Below are 17,660 nucleotides of genomic sequence, written 5' to 3' on the forward strand. Positions count from 1 at the left end.
AGATATGATTCATTTTGAGGCAAAATTTCTCCCCAGCTGTGACCCTGTAAAACTAGACAAATTATGTGTTTCTAAAATATAATGGTGAAATAAGCATAGGACAGACATTCCCATTCAGAAAGGGAAAAATTAGAAGGAAGAGGTGATCCATTTCAAGCAATTTCAGAACTTAGTAGTGCAAGTTCCGTTGTATCTTAGGCTTGAAGGTAATCCTACTTGGCTTAATGTTCTTCCCTCCACAATCCTAAGTGGCAACCTCACTCCCTTGGCTTGCGAGGCTCCCCTGTCCATATCATCTTTACAATGTCCCACCTGTAAGGCACTGGGATAGGGCAACTTGGTCCACTGAAATTTAAAAGGAAGCCCCACCCTCTATAAACAAAGAGAAGGCAGCCTTGGTCCGTTGATCTGTGGCACCCCTGATAATCTTTGAGTCACAGGCACGATTATTCTTTACTTTTCTTGAAAGATAAAGCATGCTCATAGCCAAGTAGCCCTTCTGTCCAATTCTTTTTTCTTCATTTTTAACTGGCAGTGTCTCTGCCAGTATAATTCTATCTATGCTGGTAATGTCTTACGTTTCTGGTTTCTGTCAAGATGGCTGATTAAATTCCATTATTCATGTCCATAGTCTCTTTATCAAATGATTTTCTAGCCACAACCTTGGTATTCTCTCCAGAACACGTGTTCTGATTTTTGGAAATATGGATAGGCTGAGAATTTCTGGTTAACAATTACTTCAATTGCTTTATTTATTTATTTATTTATTATATACGTATATTTTATTGTACTTTAGGTTCTGGGGTGCAGATCATGTGCAGATCATGTGCAGATCATGCAGGATTGTTGTATAGGTACATACATGGAAATGTGGTTTGCTGCCTCCATCCCGCCGTCACCTACATCTGCCATTTCTCCCCGTGTTATCCCTCCCCAACCTCCCTAACACCCGATGTCCCTCCCCTATTCCCACCAACAGACCCCAGTGTGTGATGCTCCCCTCCCTGTGTCCTTGTGTTCTTATTGATCAGCACCTGCCTTTTAATCATCTCTCCTCTCTTCCATTTTACTATAAGCAGTCAGGAGGACTCAGGCTATACCTTGAACATTTTGCCTAGGAATCATCTCAGCTAAGTACCCAATGGCAGCTTGTAAATTCTATCTTTCACAAAACTTTAGAACACAATTTAGCCAAGTCATTGCCACTTTATAACAGGAATGAACTTGCCATCATTGTCCAATAATATGTTGCTTTACTTCTAAGACCTCACTTGTAGCACCTTTAATATTCATATTTCTACCAACATTCTGTTCATGCTTATCTGAGCTCTTACCAGAATCACCGTTAGTATGTATATTTCTATCAACCATCCTTTATTGCAATCTAGGCTTTTTTTTTTTTCAATTTGCACTTTAAAATGATTCCAACCTCTATCCATTACCTAGTTCCTAAGACACTGCTACATTTTTAGGTAGTTTTTAGAGCAGCAGCTCATATCTTGGTACCAAAATCTGTATTAGTCAGGGTTCTCCAGAGAAACCGAACAAATAAGATATTAGTTCATCATATGGTGGAAGGTTGAGAACTCAAAAATCATCAATAAAACTCTAGTAAGATCCCATTTTATACATTAGTGTTTTTGTTTTTATTATATTCATTTTATATATGTGAAAGAAATGCTTAATGTTTGGAAATGATGTTGGTAATGATATCTTCTCCTTTTCATTGTGCTGATAAAATCTGTGGAATAACTTAAAATCGCTATTTTTCATTCCAGGGAAAAGCTACATGGAGGAGGAAAGACATGCCACTTTTCCAAAACAACGGTTTCAACTCATTTTCTACATCTCTCTACCTGTGCTTATTATTACTATTGCCGTTTTAATAAAACGGAAAAAATTAAGAGAGCTATGCTACAGAGGGGAAACTGAAAGTGAGAGGTATACACACACACACACACACACACATATATATAATATACACACATGTATGTAAATATACGTATACATGTATATTTACTCTTAATTACATTAAGAAAGACAAGAAAAATGTATTCACATTCATCAGGAATAATCTCCAACTATAGGTAAGGCAACATAAGGAGGGGCTCAGGGAGACATTTTAAAATGGGTTGATGCCCTTCTGTTATTTGTTTTGATATTTTCTCTCATCTTACAAATTACTAAAGCTACCCAGTTTACCACTAGTACGGTAGGAGCAGACATGGCTGCCAGGGGACTTTTGGAGGTTGGTTTAGCCTCTTAGTTTACTGACCCTGTCTGTAGAGTCATATCACCTATGAGCTCCATGAGAATTATATGACACTGTATTTCAAGAGAACTTCCCCAAACTAAATTTATTAGATACAGATTCTCAGGTCAGTGATAAATGTCTTTATTAGAACACCTCTCTCAGTTAGAGATAATATCTATAAACCTAAAATATTTGACAATATTTATTTTTTCTAAATATAGATATTGCTGATTTGTAAAATCATTTCTTAACTAGAAATGTGTAGTTAATAATGGCTGGATAAAGAGGCAGGAGACACCACCGTGCAGTAGGAAGAGAGTCACACTTAGCTTCAGGAGACCTTGTTTTAAGTTGTAAATCTTGCATGTAACACTGTGATTTGATTTTTACTTAATATTATTCTCTGTAATTCTACAGAACGGGAGATAGTAATAGCTTTTCAATATATCTAAACTTTTGGGTACATCAATTTAATGAGGAAAATCATGCTATCTGTAATCGGTTATACAAATTTTTAAATATCATATTAAGCCCCTTATTCATGATTTCCAGTATTTCATCACAGATAAATTTACATCTAGTTTTACACTCCAAGAACTGATGCAAAGATAAAACATATTTATATTTTCTGAGAGAGAGAAAGAAATATATTGAACTGTATAGAAAAGTATTTAAACTTTCTGAGTGCTACTTTATGGTTTGGCTTATTGGAACTGAGGAATTAGGGATATCACAGAATAATGGGACCTGAGTATACAAATGTGGGTTTATAAACATTAATTCTTGATTAATGTAGAATGAGAAGACTCAATTCCCAGAGTGAGGTAACTGATGGCATTTGCTCTAACATTGAAACAGTACCTGTTGAAGTTGTTAAAAGGAGATATTTCACTTATTTGAATCATGGTATTTCTTTAAAGAACATTTTTCATTCAGTTATTTAATTATTCAAGAATTACAATTTTCCTCACTTTAAAACAAATTTTATCAATTTTATAGCTCTGTGTCAGAAGAAAGCAGCAGTAGCAGCAAGTTATCCCTCAGTGAAAGGTGAGTGTAGAACTATGTGTTGAATCATTTTGCATTGTATGTTTTGATCATTGCTTAGGAGCACTTAAAAATGGTTAGTTTGAAACCAAACATTTTTTAATGTATTTGTTTAATTCTCACTATAGGTTATTTTATAATAACAAATAATAAAACTTGGTTTTATGCTATCTGAGCCTCTCCTTCTTGACCTATACTAAAGAGAGATTTTTGTGCACTCACACTAGCAACTACATCTATGAGCATGTACATCATGGGTTTGTTTTTTTCTTTCTTTAGCATTGGGTAGGAGCACTTGTATTTTAGTGATATCTTATTGGCATATAAAAAGATAAGTGATGCTCTAATCAGCGATACCAAAATTTTTGGCATAAGTGACTGGTTTAGTAGAAGAAGTTTTTCCCACAGGGCAGAGTTTAAGGGGTTAGTTTCAGGATGAAACTGTTCCAGCTCACATCATCAAGCATTAGTTAGATTCTCATAAGGAGCGTGCAAACTAGATCTCTCACACGTGCAGTACAGACACACACACACACACACACACACACACACACACACAATAGTTCTCGCTGCTATGAGAATCTAATGCTCCTGCTGACCTGACCTGAAAGGAGCAGATCTCTCACACATGCAGTACACACACACACACACACACACACACACACACACTCACACACACACACACTAGCTCTCACTGCTGTGAGAATCTAATGCTCCTGCTGACCTGACCTAACAGGAGGCAGAGCTCAGGCAGTAATGCTTGCTAGCTTGTGCTCACCTCACGCTTTGTGGCCTGGTTCCTGACAGTCCATGGCTGTGGGGTTGGGGACCCCTGCTCTAAATGATGTCATAGATGCTTATAGCTCTGCTATTATCTCAGAAAAAAATTACTGAAAGTAAGTTTGAACCTTGGAATAATTATTCATTTACCAGTCTCAATTCATCCGGGACAGCAAATTTAGGGATCAAATTATGGAAGAATCAAATACAACATTTTATGAAGTTAGATAATCCTCATTTACTATCAGTATATATAGACTTTTCTTACCAAATGCTGGATAGAGTATAAAATGAGAGAGTATTTCAAGTAGCATCTAATATTATTTCTCATGTTCTCTCTTTTCATCCTTGAAGTACAAAGCTAAACACTGTGATAATTCATTTAGCAAATATTGAGATAAATATCTGCAGTGAAGGAATTCCTACTTTTAAGTGAAGCACTGTTAAGTATGGGCCATCACCATCCTAATTCTATTGTCAAGGCTGTTTTAGGTTCTACAAAAATTAAGCATATCTCTGCTTTCTAGGCAAGATTATCTTTGATCCTTACTTTGATCCTTTTGTGATGCATACTAGAGAAGGGCAAATAATTGAAATGTTTTGGTTATAATTCCTACCAAAAAGATGGAAAAAAGAGCTATTTACACTCAAAAATTGTGGATAGAAGGAAATAATAAAGAGCAGAAATAATGTAAAGGAAAATAAACAGAAAAAATAAAACATGAGCAAAGACAAAGGCTAATTCTTTGAAAAGATTAATATTATAAACATTAGCTAATAGTTCAAAACAAAAAGAGAAATGATACAAATTACTATCAGGTACTAAAATGATATCATGTTTAATTTTCTGGACATTAGAAAAAGTCAGATTTAATAAGTTTAAATAGCTAAAATACAACATGTTTTTTCAAAAACACATCTTTCCATCTTCCCAAAGTGGAATAGAGAGAAAAAAAACAAAGAAAATGTGTGGCGATTCCTCAAAGATCTAGAACTAGAAATACCATTTGACTCAGCAATCCCACTACCAAAGGATTATAAATTGTTCTATTTTAAAGGCACATGTATGTTCATTGTGACACTGTTTACAATTGCAAAGACTTGGAGCCAACCCATTGCTCACCAATGATAGACTGGATAAAGAAAATGTGGCACTTATACACCATGGAATACTATGCAGCCGTAAAAAAGGATGAGTTCATGTGCAGGGATATGGATGAAGCTGGAAACCATCATTCTCAGCAAACAGACACAAGAACAGAAAAACCAAACACCACGTGTTTTCACTCATAAGTAATTGTTGAACAATGAGAACACATGGACACAGGAGGGGAACATCACACACTGGGGCCTGTTGGAGGTCGGGGAGCTAGGGGAGGGATAGTAGGCAGTGAGGGGATTCGGAAGGGATAACATTAGGTGAAATACCTAATGTAGGTGATGGGGGGATGGATGCAGCAAACCACCATGGCATCTGTATACAACCCTGCACTGTCTGCACATGTACCCCAAAACTTAAAGTATAATAATAATAATTTAAAAAAGATTGGACAACATCAAAAGTTGGCAAGGATATCAAGCTACTAAAACGCTCATGTGGTGCTGGCATGAGGGTATTCTGGTACAGCATATTTCTGACTACTGTTCAGGAGTTAAGCATCTTTTAAGTCTGAATATTTTTGTAATCTATTATAGCAGTCGGGGAGTAGAAACCACACAGTGATTTAAGTAGGGGTATAAAGACTAATTTAAGTATAGTAGAAGAATAACTATAAGATATTGAGGAAAATCCTCTTATGAAACCCTAGTGGAGAGTACATAATGAAGGACTGACGTAGAAGAGGGTATCCTTTCCATGCCTGAGGTGGAAAAGATGTAGTTGCCACCTACTGAATGGCAGGGGAAGTTTATTCATTTTCTTGAGTCAGATCTGGTCATTAGTGGTGTGGCATGCAGAAAGAAACCATCTACAGCACAGGAAAACCATAGTTGAGTTGCAGCTGGTGGCCAGGTATGTGGGTATGTAGTGGAGTGGGGGTGTCAGTTCAGTAAGAGCTCTGGCTGTCAGGAGTGCTGAAGCTCAATGATCAGATGCGAAACGCAAATTGCAAACACAGTATGACACTACTAAACACATGCTAGATGCCTATCATTATAACAATGTACAATGTCAATTGGTGAGAATATGGAGCAACTAGAACTTTTATATACCCTTGAAGGGAATGTAAATTTGTAAAATCAATTTGGAAAACTGGTAAAATCTATTAAGACTTGGCTAATTCGTATTTTACAACCTAGCGGATTCCACTCGTTGATGTGTACCATTAGTAATGTGCACGTGTGTGGGTCAAGAGACATGCACAAGAATGTTCATGGCAGAGCTCGTTGATCAAAACACTGGAAACAACCCGACTTGAAAACTTATTGCCTTCTTTCCCATTATCAATAATATATGTATATGCGGGTCTCTGTTTATTTAACATAAACTCAGTCAAAAGTTTTTTGGAGACTTGGGCAAGGAGAATCAGGAAAAAGATTCTGAAATTCATATGGAAGAAGTATATGTAGTATCCAGGTAAACCTTAGTATTAAATAACATGAATTAAAATATCAACCTGTTTATTTGTTTATTGATTCATTGAGTTTTTAGGACAGGGGGTTTCACTTTGTCACTCAAGCTGGTGTGCAGTAGCATCATCACATTTCACTTAGTTCACTGCAGCCTCAATCTCCTGGGCTCAACTGATCCTCCCATCTCAGCCTTCCAAGCAGCTGAGACTACAGGCACACACCATCACTCCTGGCCAATTACTTTTTGTAGATATGAGGGTATCCCTATGTTGCCCAGGCTGGTCTCAAACTCCTCAGCTCAAGTGATCCTCCTGCCTTGGCCTCACAAAATGTTGGCATTACAAACATGAGCCACCATGCCCAGCCTGCTTGTTTTTTAAAAGTATATTTTCTGATTAAAATATCTGAGAAATTTTGGTAGATACATGAATTAAGATAAATATTTTCATAATTACAATAAATGAAGATTTCCACCAACAATTTATATGTATACCTTCTCAAGTATTTTTCTAAGTGAAGCATTAAAAATATTTTTTTTTACTTTGAGAATATTATGGACAAAATTTTATATCTTAAATGCAGTCATATCATTTTGTGGCATATAGTATTCAAATTAAAATAAAAATCATTTATTTTAAAAGTCTATTATGAATATTTATGCTACTTCCAGTTTTTAGGTATGTATGAATATATGTCTGTGAGCAATTGTCCAGTTATAGACAGATAAATACCCAGAAAATACCAAAGAATAAAGATAGTGTAATATGAAGACTTCCATTGTTTTTAAGTATCTATTATTAAATTATCAGTCCATTGTATCCAATTGTAACATTCATAATTTATTTACTTTTTAGCTAGTTTTTAGCAAGTGGTATACTTTCTGAGCCCTAGCATATCTTAAATTCTACTTCTTTTATTTTACTACCTTATTGAATTTTCTTTGTAATTTTCCACTATGTCACTTTGTGATGAGCTATTTATATAAAGAATATGGAAATAGAAGTAGAAAATACAAAATATGAACATATGGAATTAGAGGCATTTTGAGACTCCTTTTAGTATGAGGGAAGCTTAGTATATTTTACCTTTAATAAATCTCTCCCTTCACTCGTCTTTCTGTTATGTAATTGAGATTTTAGATTTAGCCTATTGTTAATAAATTTCTGCTTTTAAATATTATTTATTTTGGTTTTAAAATATTTTGTCATTTTTAATTTTATACTTATGTTTACAACAAACATTTTGAATTCATTTTATATTTAACTGGTTTCATTTTTTAAAGTTCCAAAGAATGATTTTAACTTTTAATAGTGTTAAAATTCTTTTCTAGCCAGAGAAATTGGAATGCTTGAATCTGCCATCATTTTCTTCTCTTATTCAATACATAATGTGTGTATGTGAGTGTGTGAATCATTCTTCTTATTACAGCACTAACACATAATAAACATTGATTAAAAATATGTGAGTAAAATAATGAAATAGTAATCATCATTAGTCCCAACACCAGGGATGGTGATTATTAAAAATTTCATTACATAGATATACACATCAATGTGCATGCATGCATGCGTGTGCACATGTGCATATTGGTGTTATCTAACAAAAAGGTACTTAGAATTATGACCTTTTAGTTTTAAAATAAAATCGCTGCATATTTTTAGAATGGAGTTTCCAAAGCACTTTATTTATTGACCTAAATAGTTACCAAATGTGGATAAAAAAATCAGTGTACTTTAACAAGTCACTTCTGTTATAAAACTAAGAGTAACTTCAGTCGAGATAACAGGTAATATTTTTCTGGGATTTTTATTTTCTTAATTTTTTTGCTTTTAATCACCCATAGTTTTAAAATTACTTGAGTTAGGAATGTGTTAGCTACAATAAAGAACATGAGCAACACTGGCATTTTGTTTTGTTTTCTCCTGCAGCACCAGCCTCTAACAACCTTGAATGTTAATGCTCGGAGAGAGGAGAGTAACATATACATTATCAGAAGCTGGCCTGAACCAAGAAGGAAACAAACACAATTTCTCTCCCACTGCTCTTGTCACTGCTGAGGATTTTAAACTATGAAATAAATCACCTGGCTTGAATCTCATGACTTATGTCCATTGTATTCTCTGTATTTGCAGTCCAAATTCTACCCTATCAAATTTGGATCCAGAAAGGTGCTCTGAATGAAGTGAAAGGAGCCTAAGACCCTCATCTCATAAAGCCAAGAGGGACTGCTAGTCAGCCTCATAGCAGAAAGTATCTATTTCCACTTCTGCTTGAAGTTTCTTGGGCTGACCAGAAGCTCCCTGAAGTCTGACCTAGCTCTGTTCCTTCAGAGTTCCTAGCCTCTAGCTAGTCTGTGACATTTACGCCGATGATATCTGAGTCCAATCTCTGTCTTCTTACTGCTGCTCATTTTTGAAAGCTGTATACCCACTTTAGTGTGTTAAAATACCTGTTTGCCAAAAGTAGATTTACCATAAAGCTAAGGAAGCAAAAAATTAAGAGCGACTTACTTGTACAGATTCTCTTCAAAGTCATAAACCTAACTTTGTATTTTCAGAATTTATCAAGTTTTATATGTTTCAGGCCCCATTAAGCTTGACTCATCTCTGCTGTTCACAAGTTCCCTTGGCATTGGTGTGCTAGAGCCAGTTCATTCCATGCACCAGAGCGGTTCATTAAAATTTCAGATTACTCCTGGATGTATGTCTCTGAGGATATAAAACCCACCTCTATTGGGCTCATCGGGTTTGCAGAGTGGCCCAGTTTTGCGTTTTCAGAAATCGAAGATGCTGCAGTTCATGTTAGAATCCTCTGTCCAGGGATTATATAGCAAACAAATGACAAAGAACAATGACTGCACTGTTAAGGAAAACAGGCTCTAATCAGCAGGAGGAGGTAAGGGTGTCTTACCCAATGGAGGCAGCAGAGAATATAGGTGGAATCCAAGTAAGCCATTTGGGATTATTCCACTGTAACTGTGAATGAACATGTGCAACCCTGGCATGAGAAAAGTATGATGATTCATGGTATAAGCACTTCACTATAAAGGTTTTCTTTTAATTTTATTTTTTTATTATACTTTAAGTTCTGGGGTACATAGGCAGATGGTGCAGGACTGATACATTGGTATATACATGCTATGGTGGTTTGCTGCATCCATTCCCCTGTCTTCTACATTAGGTATTTCTCCTAATGTTATCCCTCCCCACTCCCCCAACCCTCTGCTATTCCTCCCCAATCCCCACAATCCCCAACAGGCCCCAGTGTGTGATGTTACCCTCCCTGTGTGCATCTGTCTCCATTGTTCAACACCTACTTATGAGTGAGAACATGTGGTGTTTGTTCTTCGGTTCTTGTGTCAGTTTGCTGAGAATGATGGTTTCCAGCTTCATCCATGTCCCTGCAAAGGACATGAGGCATCGAAGCAGGCCATGTGATACTTGAGCAGGAGGGTTATTCAGAATCTACAGTATGTATTAGGGGATAATTTATAACAAATAATACGATATTATTTTCCCTTAAAAGTTTAGATACATCTTTTTTAAAAAACCTGATTTTATGTTACCTAAAATCAGGAATGTAGTAAAATGTAGATTTGTTTTATTAATCCATTTTTCAATATAAGATTCATTAGGTCTAAAGTTCTAAATTCATGAAAACCTTGCATTTTAGTTTATTAGTTTGTTATTTTGAAGCTAAGAGATATAAGCTGTACCCTTATAAATTTTGAATTGAGCATAAACAATTGAATCCAAGAACTCCAAGTTCTGTATTAGGTATATTTGATGTAAAATCTATTGGGTACAAAACAGGGGGTTGGCAGTGGAAAATGCAACATCTGGCTTAGGTTTTTATGGATGCAATCATTCTATGGGTTTAAAAAATATTTTATTGATATATGTTTTACATATCCTAAAATTCACCTACTTCAACTGTATACAATTCAATATTTTTAATAACTTGTACTGAGGACATCATCATAAATCACTTTAGGGTATTTTCACCCATCGCCTCATAAAATCTTTCTTGTCAATTTACAGATAATTCCTGTTTCCAACCATAACCCTAGGCAACAATTAATTTATGTTCCGTCTCTATAAACTTGCCTTTTCACTACATTTCATACTAGTGGAATGAAAATGCTTTATTTCTGCATAAGTCTTTACAGTTGAACAAGTCTGGATAAAATTATGCTCACATAAATAATTATGTCTTCACTTAATTCACGCTCACTACTCTTGCGTTGGCCTTTAATACCTCTACAATTCCACTAGAAATGCTCTTTGTTAAATTTTTGGTAACTTTCATGTTTCTAAATGCAATGGTTATTTCTTTTTTTTCTATTATTTTAAGTTCAAGGGGCACATGTGCACATTTCGTTATGTCGGTAAATAGTGTACCACCCATGGCTGGTGTATGAATGATCCCATCACCCAGGTAGTGGATAGTACCTGATAGTTTTTCAATTGTCACCCTCTTCCTGACATTCCTCCTCTAATAATACCCACTGTGTGTTGTGCCCATCCTTATGTCCTTGTGTACCCAAAGTTTAGTTCTTACTTGTGAATGAGAACATGTTGTATTTGGTTTTCTGTTCCTGCATTAATTCACTAGGATAATGGTCTCCAGCTGCATCTATGCAAAGGGCATGATTTCATTATTTTTATGGCTGCATAGCATTCCATGGTGTATATGTACACATTTTCTTTATTCACTCCACCTTTGATGGGCATGTAGGTTGATTCTATGTCTTTGATATTATGATTCCATGTCATTGCTATGCTGCAATGAACATTTGGTAGAATAATTCATTCCTCTTTGGGTATATACCTAGCAATGGAATTGCTGGGTCAAACGGTAGCTCACAGTTCTTTGAAATATTTTCAAATTTCTTTCCACGGTGGCTGAGCTAATTTAAATTCCCAACAACAGTATATAAGTGTTCCCTATTCTCTGCAACCTTACCAACGTATCTTATCTTTGGATGTTTAAATAATAACCATTCTGACTGGTGGGAGATAGCATCTCATTGTGGTTTTGAGTAGAGTTTCTCTAATTATTAGTGATGTTGAGCATTTTTTATATATTTATTGGCCACATGTATGTCTTCTTTAGAGAAGTGTCTGTTAGTATTATCTGCCCATTTTAAATGGGGTTATTTATTTTTGCTTGTGAATTGTTTAGGTTCTGTATAGATTTTGTGTATTAGAACATTTTCAGATTCATAATTTGTGAATATTTTCTCCCATTATGTAGTTGTTTACCCTTTAGATAGTTTCTTTAGCTATGCAGAAGCTCTTTAGTTTAATTAAGTCCCACTTGTCAAATTTTGGTGTTTGTTGCAATTGCTTTTGAGGTCTTAGTCATTAAATATTTCCCAAGGCCCCAAGGCTGATGTCCACAATAGTATTTTCCTATGTTTTCTTCTCATATTTTTGTGGTTTTAGGTCCTAAATTTTAGATTTTAATCCATCTTGAGTTAATTTTTGTATATGGCAAATGGGAGAGGTCCAGTTTCAATATTATGCATATGGCTAGTCAGTTATTCTAGCACTATTAATTGAATAGGGAGTCCTTTAACCATTGTTATTGTTGATTTTGTCAAATATCAAACAGTATTAGGTTTGTGGCTTTATTTCTGGTTCTCTACCTTTTCCATTGGTTTATGTGTCTTTTAATTTTTTTTTATGATTTGATTACTGTAGCCTTGCAGTATCATTTGAAGTTGGGTAGCGTGATACTTCTGGCTTTGTTCCATTTGCTTAGGATTGCTTTGGCTATTCAGGCTTTTTTTGTTTTGTTTTGTTTCACATTAATTTTAGAATAGTTTAGTTCTAATTCTGTGAAACATAACACTGGTAGTTTGACAAGAATACCACAGAATCTTGTCTAAATTTCTTTGGACAGTCTGGCCATTTTAACAATATTGATAATTCCTATCCATGATCATGAAATTTTTTCCATTTGTTTGTGTCATCTCTGATTTCTTTTTGTAGTGTTTTGTAATTCTTATTGTAGAGAGCTTTGTCCAATCTAGTTAGCTGTATTCCTAGATATATTTTTTCTTTTTGTGAGTATTGTAAATGAGATTGCATTATTGATTTGGCTCTCAGTTTGACTACTGTTGGCATATCAGAATGCTACTGATTTTTGTACATTATTGTTGTTCCTGAAATTTTACTTAAGTTGTTTATCTGTTCTAGGAGCCCTTGGTGGAGTCTTTAGGATTTTCTAGGATTTCTAGTACTATGTTGAATAAGAGTGGTGAGAGTGGACATCTCTAACTTGTTCAAGTAATTAAAAGGAATGCTTCCCAGTTTTGCCATTTCAGTACGATGTTGGCTGTGGGTTTGACATAGATGGCTCTTAACTATTTTCAGATATTTTCCTTTAATGTGTAATTTGTTGAAATCTTTTTCTATATCTATTAAGATGGCAACATGTTTTTTTAAAAAAATTATATTTATGTGGTGAATCACATTTATTGATTTGCATATGTTGAGTTAACCTTGCATCCTGTAATAAAGCTTACTCAGTTGTGGTAAATTAACTGTTTATTTGCTGGTGAATTTGGTTTGCTAGTATTTTATTGAGGAGTCTTGTGTCTATGTTCCTCAGAGATATAGGCCTGAAATTTTATTTGTGTGTGTGTGTCTCTGCCAGGTTATGGTATCAGAATAATGCTGGCTTAATACAATGAGTAAGGGAGGTATTCCTCCCCTTCATTTGTCTAGAATAACTTCAGTAGGATTTGTACTGCCCCTTTTTTGTATGTCTGGTAGAATTCAGCTGTGAATCTGTCTGGTCTAGGTCTTTTTCTGGTAGGTAGGTTTTTATTAGTGATTCGATTTCAAAGCTCATTATTGGGGGGTGGGGCCAAGGTGGCCAACTAGAAGCAGCTGAGATCAGAGGCTGTCATCAAATCCTGCACTGGTAACTGAGGTATCCAGGTACTGTCATTAGGACTGACTAGGTAACTGGTGTGACCCATGGAGAGAAAGGAAGAGCAGTGTGGTGTGGCACAACACCAAAGAGCCACATGGGGCACTGGAGCCCCCACCCCATCCAAGGGAGGCGATAAGTGAGTGTGATATACAGCCTAGCAAACCATGCTTTGTCCATGGAAATGTGCAACCCATGGATTGGAAGATTCTATTAGGGATCCCATGCTACTGGGACCTTGGGTTCCACCCACGGAGAGGCACTGATTCTCAATACCCTCTAGGCTAAAATCAGCCTAAGCCTGAGTTTCCAGGGGGAGAGGTGGCCATCACCACTGCAGTGGCTGCCTGCAGCCTAAGCCATCTGAACTCCTTGGGGAAGGGGTGCCAGCCAACACGGTGGCTGCAGGGCCTCCCTGCAGGAACTCAAACTCCAGTCAGGGGCTCAGGGACAGAACTATGATCTCCCTGGACCTGAGCCTCTAGGGGGATATGTGGCTATAGTCTTTGTGGACCAGCAGACTTAGTCTTTTCTTCTGCTAGCTCTGAGGAATCTGGGCAGCTTAGATAAGTGGGTTTTCCACCACAGCATACTCCTTCCACCAAGGGACAAAGTGCCTCATTAAATGGGTCCTGTTTCCCATGCCACACAACTGGGTGAGACCCCCCCCAACAGGGGTTGTCAGACATCCTATACAGGAATGTCCCTACTGGCATTAAATTGGTGCCCCTTGAGGTCAGGGATCCCAGATAAAGGAGCAGGTACCCATCTTGTTGTTCACCAGCCTCCTTCAGTGACATCTTCAGGTACAGGAGCAAACCAGGTAAATAGGACCTGAAAGGAAACCCCAGCAAACTGCAACAGCCCTAGAGAAGAAAGACCTGATTATTGAAAGAGAAACAAACACAAAGCAACAATAGCAGCATCCACAAAGAAAGTCCCCACAAAAACCTCATCTAAGGGTCATCAGAGGGCTGCCTCAAAAATCAAAACTGGACAAACTTACGAAGATGAGAAAGAATCAATAAAAAAATGCTGAAAACCAAAATGGTCAGAGTGCCTCTTCTCTTCCAAATGATGGCAGCACCTCTCCAACAAGGGTGCAGAACTAGAAAGAGTATGAGATGGACTAATTGACAGAGTAGGCTTCAGAAGCTAGGTAATAACAAACTTCACTGAGGTAAAGGAGCACGCTCTAACCCAATTCAAAGAAGCTAAGAACGTTGATAAAAGGGTAGAGGATTTGTTAACTAGAATAACTAGTTTATAGAGGAACATAAATGGCCTGATAAAGCTGAAAGACACAGCATGAGAACTCTGTGAAGCATAAACGAGATTTGCATTTCTCTAATGATCAGTGATGTTGAGCTTTTTTCCTATGTTCGTTGGCTACATAAATGTCTTCTTTTGAGAAGCATCTGTTCATATCCTTTACCCACTTTTTGATGGGGTTCTTTCTCGTAAATTTGTTTAAGTTCCTTGTACATTCTGGATATTAGACCTTTGTCAGATGGGTAGATTGCAAAAATTTTCTCCCATTCTGTGGATTGCCTTTTTGCCCTGATGATAGCTTCCTTGCTGTGCAGTAGATCTTTAGTTTAATTAAATACCATTTGTCAATTTTAGCTTTTGTGGCAATTGCTTTTGGCAATTTCAGCATAAAATTTTTGCCCATACCTACGTCCTGAAAGAGTGTTTGTTTTATACATACAATAAAAAATCAGCTGTTTGTGTTCTGATTCTTCCCACCCGCCCCCTGCCTTTTTTTGAGATGGAGTTTCACTCTTGTTGCCCAGGCTGGAGTGTAGTGGCACGATCTCAGCTCACTGCAACTTCCACCTCCCGGGTTCAAGCGATTCTCCCGCTTCAGTCTCCTGAGTCCACCACCATGCTCAGCTACTTTTTGTGTGTATTTTTAGTAGAGATAGGGTTTCACCATGTTGGCCAGGCTGGTCTCAAACTCTTGACCTCAGGCAATCCACCTGCCTTGGCCTCCCAAAATGCTGGAATTACAGGCATGAGCTACCATGCTTGGCCCCTGATTCTTCTCATTTTAAAGCAAGACTTAACTGTCTTTGACATGTATTGTCACATGCTTCTCTCTTGAGCTAGACATGTTACTCAAGATTGATATTTTTTTCCGTGTTGAGTATTCAGTTCAAACATTTTATCCACATATTTGACTACTACTTCAATTTGACTGTCACAGATAGTGCATGTGACAGTGATAAAAGCCAGGTACAAAGAATATGTGTTGGGCCATCGTTGGTAAAGAGTAAAGAGAGTTTTTACAACTTTTTTCTTCCTATAAATGTGTATTAATAATTATGCATGATTGACATTATTGTTATCAGCAAATCTTTGAGAGAGTTGAAGGCGGGAGCGAGAGAGAGAGAGAGAGAGAGAGAGACCGCAATGGCAAGAGTTAAACCATGAGACTGGAATGCTCTGAAAGCTAAATGAAAAAAGTAATTCATGGAGTAGACACTTACCAGTTATGCCAAATGCTGCAAACAGGATCAAGAAAAATGAAGATTAAAAAACAGCCACTGGCATTAAAAAATATAAAAACCATTGATGAGCTCTCAAAAATAAATATTTTTATTGCAGTTGTTAAGTCATGAAAAACCAACATGAAGTTTGTAAGCCTTCATTAATTTGGGTGGTCATTAATTGTGAATAACTTTCTCTAGCCTTGTTCAACTGCATAGTTGCAGGCAGTTGTTATAAATATGTATTTTAAAAGATGCAGGCAGAGATAGACCGTTGATTTTATTTATATGAAATATTTGATTTTATTTATATGAAATGCAAACCAGGAAAGAAGAAACAGAGATTTATTGTTTCTTGGAGCTGTGGGTGAGAACAGAGATTAATTGAAATGACATAAAAGCTTTATATGGAAAATGAAATGTTCTAAAACTGATTCATGGTTGATGGCTGCAAAACTGCATAAAGTTCTTAAAATAATTGAATTTTACATGTCAGTGAATTTTATGATATGTAAAATATACTGAATAAAGTTTTTAAAAAATAAACATGTGTATGATTTACATGTATTAATAAGTATGCAACTAGTTTAATTTCCCACCAATAACCACTTGCATAACTATATTCAATTAGACATACTTAATACATAACTTGTTATTTATTTCAATGGCTTATACTCAATTGGAGATTTATAAATATGTAGCTTATTTCTTTAAAATGGAAAACCCTCACAGATCTAACATACAAGACCTGGTGAATCCTAAGTAAAAAATAGATCAATAAAACACTGTACATTTTACTACATTTGTGAATCTAAATATGGGACAAAAACTTTTAAAAAATAAAATCTAAGCTTGAAGAAAAAATAGTATCTTACTGTTAAAGGGCACAAACATACAGCAAGTAGAAGAATAAATTAAATGCTTGACAGCAGAGTAAGATGACTATACTTAATGATATGTTATGTACTCAGGTGATGGACGCCCTAAATACTCTCGCTTGATGGCTATACTATGTATTATATACATGCCGTGAAATTTCAAAAAAAAGTACCCTATACATTCGTACAAATGTAAATATAAATAAAACAAAAAATAAAAACAAGAAGTAAAAATGCTTTAAAATTAAAAATTGTAAAGCCATTATTATTGGTCATTTACCTTCTTCTCTAAAATTTCAATCTCATTTTACCCTATCTTCTGCGGAACTGTGGTATGCAAGAATATTCCTTCAGAATCTGCAGTTGAAAAATGTTTTCTGATTTTATGCTATTTGCATCAACAATCATCTCAGTCAAACAGTGATTATTAATCCTGAGTCAATGGTGGGGCCGAAATGTAGGAAAAGTTATTTATGACTGTTCACTCTCCAGCGTTATGTACACTTTTATGACATTATCAATGGTACATTGAAAGTGATTGAGATACAAAAAGATCAAACAAAAAGTCACTGCAGTTCTGCAGGATAGTCTAGTTCCTCTTCGGAATCACATTGGAGACTGTTTCTTCTCAGACTGAAGGCAGTGCGTCCCTACTCTGTTCTCCAGCACAGAGTGGGGAGATCCTAGAAGACCTGC

At 36.1% G+C, this 17,660-nt stretch overlaps 1 long non-coding RNA gene across 1 annotated transcript; it reads left to right on the forward strand.

Annotated features, from left to right (window-relative positions):
- The first annotated feature begins 1,779 nt into the window (after window positions 1-1,779).
- LOC119472475 lies at window positions 1,780-8,593 on the forward strand. Its single transcript, XR_005201624.1, has 3 exons — window positions 1,780-1,941; window positions 3,254-3,304; window positions 8,581-8,593. It is a non-coding gene; the product is annotated as an uncharacterized LOC119472475 (long non-coding RNA).
- The last annotated feature ends 9,067 nt before the right edge of the window (window positions 8,594-17,660 follow it).

Source organism: Cebus imitator, unplaced genomic scaffold (assembly GCF_001604975.1).
Source record: "Cebus imitator isolate Cc_AM_T3 unplaced genomic scaffold, Cebus_imitator-1.0 Scaffold5, whole genome shotgun sequence".
NCBI classification, from domain to species: Eukaryota; Metazoa; Chordata; class Mammalia; order Primates; family Cebidae; genus Cebus; species Cebus imitator.